The sequence below is a fragment of the Bactrocera tryoni genome, chromosome 3 (genome assembly GCF_016617805.1).
Source record: "Bactrocera tryoni isolate S06 chromosome 3, CSIRO_BtryS06_freeze2, whole genome shotgun sequence".
Lineage (NCBI taxonomy): Eukaryota > Metazoa > Arthropoda > Insecta > Diptera > Tephritidae > Bactrocera > Bactrocera tryoni.
In genome coordinates, this window is record NC_052501.1 from 69,950,188 (window position 1) to 69,960,224 (window position 10,037).

Sequence of the window (10,037 nt, forward strand, 5' to 3'; positions counted from 1 at the left end):
CATGTAAAATCAAATTCGTTGCCAATTATTAAATTACCACACCCACTCAAAGGGCGCCAACCCTACAAAGGCTGCACTCGACGTACATAGCTTCCTTGCATTTCGTTTTTTCTGCTTTCTGCAACTGTAAATTCGCTAAAAATGCCGAAGTTGGCAGAAAAACAAAGACATATATCAAACGAAGGAGTGGAATGCAATGAGACTCGCGTGCATATCGGCAAGGCTCCGAAACTCTCTAAGGACACTTCAATTGTTTTCTCGCTTTCGGCATAAATTCGGTTACATGCAGACACACAGGAATTATACACGTGAATCCACACATGCCTGTCTATATATGTATACATATACATATGTATGTCTAGTCTATACCCCACACATATTGGTAATGCCACAAATGTCAACTCGCAACAGTCGTCAGTCAACAACAGCGAAGCGGAGACATTTGCACAGCAATTAATTAACCGAAATAATAGCGGATACTAATGCCGCTAGGCGCTTAAAAGTCAATATGGCTTGGGTTGGAAGGAGGGCTTCATACATTTGTTCACTTGGTAAGAGACCGTTTTTGATTTCATATAGCCAGTTTCTTATTAGAAATTTCTTTGAAAGCAAAGCATATATTTTTCTCGATTCTTTTCAAATCTTAAAACAAAGTGTCTTTTGCAGTCCTTTCTTTGCCGTCCAAGAAGCAATGAGTGCTTGCGACTGGCGCCCACTTTTTCGTTATTTGCTTAAGTTTAAGATGGCAAGCGATTTTTCTTTTATTTACTTACCACCTGTGGCTATTTGTGATTACCGACAACATGCCCATAAAGTACGGGTACATAGGTTTGTAACTAGCAACAGATCTTCAAAGGCGGGTGTATGGCTTGTGGTCAATATGCAATGAGTTTTAGTGGGAAAAAACAGTGGCGCTGGAGCAAGTGAAAAGATTTTTGGTTTGGCTTCAATTGTATAAACTTATTCTAGCAAAAAACTGGTTATATTCTGGGTAGTTACAGCTGCAACTTATACGGGTTATGCGGAATGGCTTTGAGCACAACCATCAACCCGGTCAAAATCGGTAAAGATCTCTCCGAACCGTTCGATACCAGAGTATGTTTTAGACAAGGCGATTCTCTCTCGCGCGTCTTCTTCAATGCAATGATGGAAAAAATGAGAAATGCCGCTACTTTTAAGAACAGTTACACTATCTACTCTTAATGCGCCATGATACTAGGGAACGCAGATGATATTGATATCGTCGTAAGCCGTCAGCAAAATTTACCCATAAAAAAAGCGATCAAATTGGTCTTTTAGTGAACAAAGGCAAGGCAAAGTCCCTGGAGGCTCACACAGATCCCTTCTGCCTTTGTTGTATAGTAGGGGGAAACATTGAAAGCTGAAGTGCGGTCTTTAATCCGCTAAACCTAACCTACTTCCAACATAAGACTCTACCACGGAACCACCGGCTAATTATTATTTCGTGGGAATTTCATCGAGTCTTGGGAACTAGCGTTGGGGCATTGGCGCCTATAGATTTGGATAGGATAGTTAAGGATCTCTAAATGAGCATAAATTCCACATTTAATCTAAGCTTGCAGATCAAGTGGAGAATAACACTTTCCAACAGGTTCTACTTTGGGATGGGTAGGCAATTGAGAAGCAAGCACCTCTCTCGATGAACAAAAATTACGCATATATAAGTATTTCATTAGCCATCGACGACGACGAACAGGCATTAAAAATTTCTTGAGGCATTCGAGAGATTGGTTTTCCACAAGGTTTTGGAAGCCGTTTGCGTGAGCGCTGAATATAGGTGAAGATGGAACAACGAATCGTATGAGCCCAACGGAGACATGCATATAGTTAGGAACTTACAAATCGAACAAATATGCTGGTTACGGCTTGTCGTTCTGATGGAAGATAAAGCTCATAAAAGATCCTTCAAGACCACTGTGTGGACAGCGGAAGCAAGAGCGCCCAACAAGTAATGGAAGAACCAAATGAAAGGCCTGACCTCGCAAAGGATAAAGGAAACTATCGAAGTTTTGTGTTCTTGGAATAAACCGACCCACGGTTGTAGTGCGAACGAAGACGAAAAAGCTACAGCTGTGGAACAAGACTTCTCTCGACTTCAGTGCAATGTGAAATTTAGTAAGTTCACTCATCATAACATTTGGGCTATAACCGCTTAAGCGGGTTCTACGTCAATAAAGAAGAATAAGACTCTAACAAAGATCATAGTTACATCTCGATTTGAGTAACAATATTGCCAGCGTCTGGTGAGTCTCCGTTCTAAGCGTTTTTAGGAGCTATTTGTTGGTTTTGATGTTACTTATGGCCTCGCAATCTTACATAAATTCACGGAGCACAAACTTGTACTCATTTGTGCTCCCCATAGTATATTTATAAGATCTCTTTCTCAATTTTCGATGACATATATGAAGTAATTGAGTACCAAAGCTTCGTTAGAGATGAGTTCGGTAGAAGGTTATTCTGTGATTAAAGATTTTTCTGAATGAAAAAATGCCCGAGAAAAGGATTATTGTACTATATAATTTGACAGTATGCACGACAAAGAGAGAGAGAAAGGGAGAGAAAGAGAGCTATAGAGAGAAAGAAAGAGAGAGAGAGAGAGAAAGATAAAAAATGCTGTATTTCAAGTTAAAGAGGGAATGAGTGCTGTACTGTAGCTTATCAATGCTGTTTGGTGACGTCGTCATCCATATCTAGAAGTCTTTCTTATCAATTCGGACAAATATTTTCAATATGAAGATTTTACCGTTACTGCCTGGCTAGAGAAGAGAGCAGATTCACATATAAGAAGACGAAAAATAATTTCATATGAACATGAATTCTTCTTCCGCTATTCGTACTAATTTTTTTTCGTCCGAAGCCCCTTTTCAAAGCGCCACCACTGTGCCAGTTCTAGAAATCACTTCCGTCTACAAAAGACACAGCTCAGCATACGGAGCAAAACAAACATAACAACAATAGAGGAAAAATGCATTAAGGGCTAAGAATCAATATTGGATTGCACTCAACGAAATCAGTGTTCACCGGCGCCGCGCAACTTGTTTATGACACATGACCAGGGCGATGATACAATGAGGCCCATGAAATAAAACCAAAGCAAGACAGCGCGCTATAATGATGCTGATTCTACACCGTATGTATGTATGTGTGGGTGTGTATGTAGATATATTGGACAATGCGAGCATTGCAGGAAGTTAGAGGAGAGAGAGAAGCTCAAATTCGGCCGGTGCTTAATTCAGATTAAGCGTTTTACTGTAAACAATTTATTGGCATGAAATTTAATTGACTAGTCTTGCATAGACAACAACAACAATAACAACAGAGCGCTAAGCTTGCGTATAGCTGGCAAATAAGCAAACAACTTGTAGGTGGTCAAATAGCAGGACTACGAATGAGAAGGGCTTCCTGATTGCAGGGTCCCGCATGCAGCCACGAGTGCGTTCGCAACGAGAGCGCTAGTTGGCGCAAGTGAGCGGAGCGTGCCGACCGATCACGACTTTATTAACTGACAATTGCTCATCTCCGTTGCCGAACGGTGAGATCGGGACGTGGTGGCGGTGTTTAGTGGGTGTACTGCTGCTGCATGCGGGAGGATTATTGACGTAGCGTACAGTGCGCCAATAAAATATATACATACGAACAAACATACGAGTCAGCTACAGTTTTTATACCCTGAACAGGGTATTTTAACTTTAAGCTTTAAATATCTATAAAGTGTATATAAGATATACAGCGGGCCAAGTGGACTCTCTCTAACCATATTTGTCGGTCCGTCTGTCTCTAAGTTTATGAGATCTCAGTTTGAAATTTTGCACACATTCTTTTCTCACCAAGAAGCAGCTTATTTGCCGGAACCGTTGATATCGGACTACTATAGCATATAGCTGTCATATAAACTGAACGATCAGAATGAAGTATTTGTATGGAAAAATTTTTCATTTCTCAAGATATCTTCACAAATTTTGGCAGAGCTTATTATCTAAGCCATCTCTTTAATCTCCGTAGAAGTTGTGCAGATCGGACTACTATAGCATATAGCTGCTATACAAACTGCACAACAGGAATCATGTTCTTGTATGGAAAAATGTTTCATTTTTCAAGGCATCTTCATGAAATTTGGCAGAGCTTATTATCTAAGCCATCTCTACAATCTACGTAGAAATTTCTCAGGTCGGACAACTATAGCATATAGCTGCCATATAAACTGCACAACAGGAATCAAGTTCCTGTATGGAAAAATTTTTCATTTGTCGAGATATATTCATGAAATTTGGCGGAGCTTACAACCTAAGCCATCTCTACAATCTACGTAAAAATTTCTCAGATCGGAGAACTATAGCATATAGCTGCCATACAAACTGCACAACAGGAATCAAGTTCTTGTATGGAAAAATTTTTCATTTGCCGAGATATTTTCATGAAATTTGGCGAATCTTATAAGCCAAGCTATTACAACAATATCCGAAGAAATTTTTCGGATCGAGCCACTATAGCATATAGCTGCCATACAAACCGACTGATGAAGATCTTTTTATACCCTCTTATGCTATAAAAATTCATCTGTTAAGGGTATTTTGCCTTCGTTTCTGCTATGAGAAATTCACCTGTTAAGGGTATTAAAGCTTCGTTTTTCGTCGGTTTTCTTATGCTTTGCAACTTCTGCCAATCGGCTCGTGTGTTTTTTTGTCGCTTTGGTCAATAGATCCTTTGGAAGCGGCTTTTCGGTATCTGCGCCCGCTTTGACAGTGACGAGTGACTTCTATTAACGAAATTTTAATAGAATTCTATGTGCTTTTGTTTGCCACTAAAAACCGCTGTTTGATCTGTGCCGATTTTTGGTAGCACAAGGCATTTGAAGCTGGTCCAAATGGCGCTGTAATTATTTTCAAGTATTACTTTTGAGTTCTCTTGTACGCTAAATGCTCTTATTTCTCATCTCAGCCTTATATTTTTTCCTTTTTCTGCATTTGCTTAGAGCCGATGCAGCCTACATGCATGTTGCATATTAATGTTGCAACATGTGCTCGGCCTTGTTGCGCTTGCCACTAATGTAATGCATGTGCTTGTAGCCTTAATCCCACTCATGAACTTGTCGCCAGCCAGCAACTTGGTCTGTTCGCGCTATTTAGGCGTTGCTCCAGTTGAGTTGTGCCACTTTTTTCTTTTTTGTTGCAAGCGTGTAGGCATGCATATCGGCTTGCACCACCTGCAGTTTTCGGTAATCGTTGCAAATTTCAGGTCATGTTCGATTCATATTCACTTCCATAAGGCGCCAGGCGGCTCATATTGTGCGCGTTTGCTGTGTGTTTGTTGCAAGCTACGTGTTCTTATAACCTACGTACATGCAACGTAATTGCCTAGATTTGGTGTGGCTCCTTCGATAATGAGGTGGCATCAATTATTGTCCAGCAGGAAGGCAAACTGTTGCATTTTATTCGTCGAGTTGTTATTTGTACGCCACTGATGGATGAGTGACATGGTGAGTATTTGTAACGGTCTATTATTTGAGGTTATGTTATGTAAGAAAAGGTTAAGGTTATGTTCTATAAGAAAATTTATTTCGACATAAGACAGTATAGAAGCAAATGACTTAGAAATTGTGAAATTCTGAGTTCTAGATGTCTTTTGTGCAAAGGGTCCATATAGTAATTACTTTTCCTGCGGAACGGAACAGAAACGATAAGTTTGAAAAAATTGTTTATGTATTCCTTAGCTTATACTTGAACCAGCATCATTAAACCGTCCTAAAAATACGTTTCAAGAGTTCTTCAAAGGTCCTCGGCGATAACCCGGCTGATCGACTCAGCTTTCTCAATTTAAGGAGTGACTATCTCAAGTCTGGAAACAAAAATAAGTAACACGGAACCAAATCTGGGGAAGACCATGGCTGGGGCATCACACATCGACCAAATTGTTAGCGGCGATTGCAGAGTTGTAAGCATATATACACAGCATGCAAGCGCTCTTCGATATCACTTTGTGATTCCTTTTCCAAAAAAACAAATATCGAATCACCGACCGAGCTCACTTTTCTAAAATCCGCGAACACGTCGCTTCTACAGGGGTCAAAGCAAAACTAAAAGCCCGAACCGTTTAAAGTTTTGACAGTAGGCGCTTAGTAGGAGGGGTTTATAGTCATAGTGGCAGCAATTGGAAACGGCGGAGAGAAATCTTACCAAAAATATGTATAAACGGAGGGATTTGCTGCATCCACTATTACAAAAATGCAAAACAATGAAAATTAAATAAATTTGTGAAATTTAGGTTGATGAAATGTTTTTAATTTGAAACATCATGCATTATGTGAAAATTATTAAAAACTTTTAATAATTGAGAGCTAACAACCTAAATCCTATTATTGGGTATTGAAAGGACAAAAGTCAGTTGTTATAATATTCAGTCCGGTGTAAACTTTGCCTTCTGGCTACGCCTATATGAATTTCGTTATAAGTTTGTCTTGAAACTGCATTTTGGACTCGATCCCAAAGTTTAAAGAAAAAGCTACCCAGCTCAAGAATCTTCCATGACCAAAATTGGGTTTTAATCAAGATTACTTTCTTGCTTTAAAATTATAACGAAAGTAGCGAAAACCATGCGGATAGCTCATATCCTCATGGGATCAGGTCTTTTAGTGTGGAGAAATCGTAGTCATCGTAAAAGAAATCCTCGGCACAGAGGAACTGAGAGAACTTCGCATCTAAGGAAAACCCGAGAGGAAGCATACTGGCAATCTGAAATAAGCGGAAGAATTGGTGCGGGGCCCGTGTGACTGAAAAAAAAACAGGCCGAATACATCCTAAGCGGAGATCTTTGCAGCAAGTAAGTATATTGATATTATGTTGCATCGGAACTATCCCGAAGAAGCTATTATCATATTCAGTGTTAGTCAGCAGCACTGTAGACATTATAGTCGCATGATTTCTAATCGTCAGTGGTATCAGAGAGCGTGGAAAAGATTAAAACATAGCAATAATTAACAGCGAAACTTTTCTCTGGTCATAAGGGCTTAGAGAACGCCTAGTTGACCTGGTTATAAAAGCTATACGACTGAAGACAATCTTTGCAGTGCGTTTATTCAGTGAGAGGTCTCACTAACCATGCGTTCAAGACTAGTTAAGAAATGCAGACTTCGCTATCTATCGGATCACTTCGTGATAAGAGTAGTATGGGTGCCAGGCCACAACGAAATCATAAGTAACTGGAAAATAGACGAGCTCGCAAGAAAAGCTCCTTAGCTCTCCTATGAGTATAGTGGGAACATGTCCGAGCTCCGCTCTTTTCATGCGTTCTACTGGATAGCTGGGCTATCTTTAGTTCTTGCACTGTTGCAAGATCTTGTTGGCCCAAAACGGATTGCAAGTGGTCTAGTGAACCTTCGGCCTTAGTAATTCTAACTTTTCGATAGAGACTTACTGTTATCTTATCGATGGATGTCAGTTGGAGAAGATGAGATCATTTAGAGAATAACGAGGAAGAAACAGCTCACACTTCCTTTTTGATTTTCCCGCCTTTACGAAATCAAGGTTTAGACTCCTGAGAGCTTAAACTATCAGACATCTCGGTGAGCTTTTGAGAATAGAAATAAAACGCCTAAGCGGATTTGTCTTGGCTTCAAGGAGCTCTGTTGAGGAGTTATTTTTTCTAGCTTCCAAAAGAAGTGTGTATACTAGTCCAATAGGGATACCCATCTTGCGGATGTCCCATTGAACCTCACCTAAGCATACAACAAAGAGGAGTTCGAAAAGTTATAAAAAATGTAAACAGTTCAGTACTATACTGTTCCTCTTCCTCCGCTTCCCACGGCGGGTACTGAATCGAAAACTTTCAAAGCTGGAGTGTTCTATTCCATACGGACAACATACCTGCCAGTGCAGCTGCTGTCTCTTGATTCGCTGAACTATGTCAATGTCGCCGTATAACTCGTACAGCTCATCGTTCCATCGACTGCGGTACTCGCCGTTGCCAATGCGCAAAGGACCATAAATCTTCGGCAAAACTTTTCTCACGAACACTCCTAAGACCGAATCATAGGATGTTGTCATCGTCCTTGCCTCCGCACCATATAGCAGGATGGGAATGATGAGCGACTGGTAGAGTTTGGACTTTGTTTCTCAGAGGAGGAATTTTATTTTCAATTGCCTGCTGAGTCCAAAGTAGCACTTGCTGGCAAGAATGATTCTGCGTTTCATTTAGAGGCTGTCATTGTGGTTGGTGTCGATACTGATTCCAAGATAGACAAAATTATCTACGGCTTCACAGTTATGACTTTCAGCAGTGACGTGGGAACCAAGTCACAAGTGCGTCGACTGTCTCTTTGATGACAGGAGCTTTTTTACCTTGACCCATTTGTTTCGATTTCTTATTCAGTCTGAACAAAGCAGTACTAACGGCGCGGTTGTTAAAGCCAATTATATCAATATCATCGGCGTACGCCAACAGCTGTACACTCTCAAAGAAGATTCTACCTTCTCGATTCGGTTTTGAGTTGGAATTATTTTCTCCAGCAGTAGATTGAAAAAGTCGCTAGGAATCTGAAACCTCGTTTGATAACGAACGGTTCGAAGAGATCCTTCTCCATCCTGACGGAGCTTTTGGTATCGCTCAATGTCCGTATTTGAATAGCCTTCGGCCCCGCCGCCTTGTTGTTCTTCAGAGTGGTAATTACTGTTTGAACTTCTGCATGGTCAAACAATGGAACGTCCACTCCATCATCATCTATTGGGGAATCTGGTTTGCCTTCTCCTGATGGTATGTCATTCGCTGTCATTCAGGCTGGATAAGTGTTCCCTTCATAATTTTAGTATGGCCATACCTCACTAGATCTGTCTGTATATTCAAATTATCTAAACTGACTTTAAGGCTTCGTAAAATTTTGTTCTTGGTGCATTCAATACTTTTCTATTAAACATTTTCGGTTGCTATCTTTTCACAGGATTTAAAAAGTCATAAACCGCTCCATCTCCCACCCACATTTCTGCCACAATAAAAATTAACTGTATAAAACACATGTGCTGTGCGAAAACAACAAAAATCGAAATGTACATTTCACACATCACAGCACGCGTAACGAGTTGCCGCAAAAAAACACGCATATCCTTTTTCGCAAATTAAGCGGCTGCTGCCAAAAGGAAAGCATATTAAATATGCATGTTGTAGAACAAAAAAACGGCAGGCTCCTGGTGCTGCGGCAATCACCTGCCAAATCGCGAAAACCGCGAAAAACACGCCGGCACCGCCGCCGATGACGTCGTTTAAAATTAACACTTCAGCAAACATACTAAATTATGCCAGGATACCCACTCACGGCTAAAGCATCCTTATTACGCGCTGCTGCCACACTGCCGCGCCACCAGAACGGTGCATGTGTGCGGTATTGTGCGGCGTGGCGTGTGCGCTTAATGAGTTGCGCAAAAAAGCAGCCAAGCCGCACTGCAGAAATCATAAAAAAATTAACACGCAAATTATGTTGCAAGCACGCAATGCGCCGCGTAAAAAGGATATCCTTGTTGCGGGTGTGTGGCATCTGCAAGCAACACGGCGGATGGCTGGTGTATGTGGCATGTGTGGCAACATGTGTGCATATATAGCTATATATTCTGTAGGTTGGGGAGTTGGACGCCCTCACACACGCTCTTAATGCTATTCTCCCTGCCTCTCCCTCTCTCCTCGTGCAAATTATTCGCAGCAATCCTTGTGAATTATGCACATTTTTGGCGTTGTGATAAATGGGCTGGCAGCTACATGTGTTTTCGAAAGAGCTCTTGCCTTTTCCGTGATACTTCATAGTAAAACAAAATGTTGTCTATATAAAGACACTCGCACTTGAGATTTTTTGGCAAGTCGCGTGTCGTCTGCGTAATTGTATTGTTTTTCTGGCGCTCTATATTTTTTCTATGGCGGCACTTAGTACAAGATGCTAACCGTTACATACTCTTGTTTGTATATTTTTTCTGGTTTTACTCATTCTTTCTTAACCACGGTATCCACAGGCCGGATTTTCGGAAAGCTATAGCTCGTGG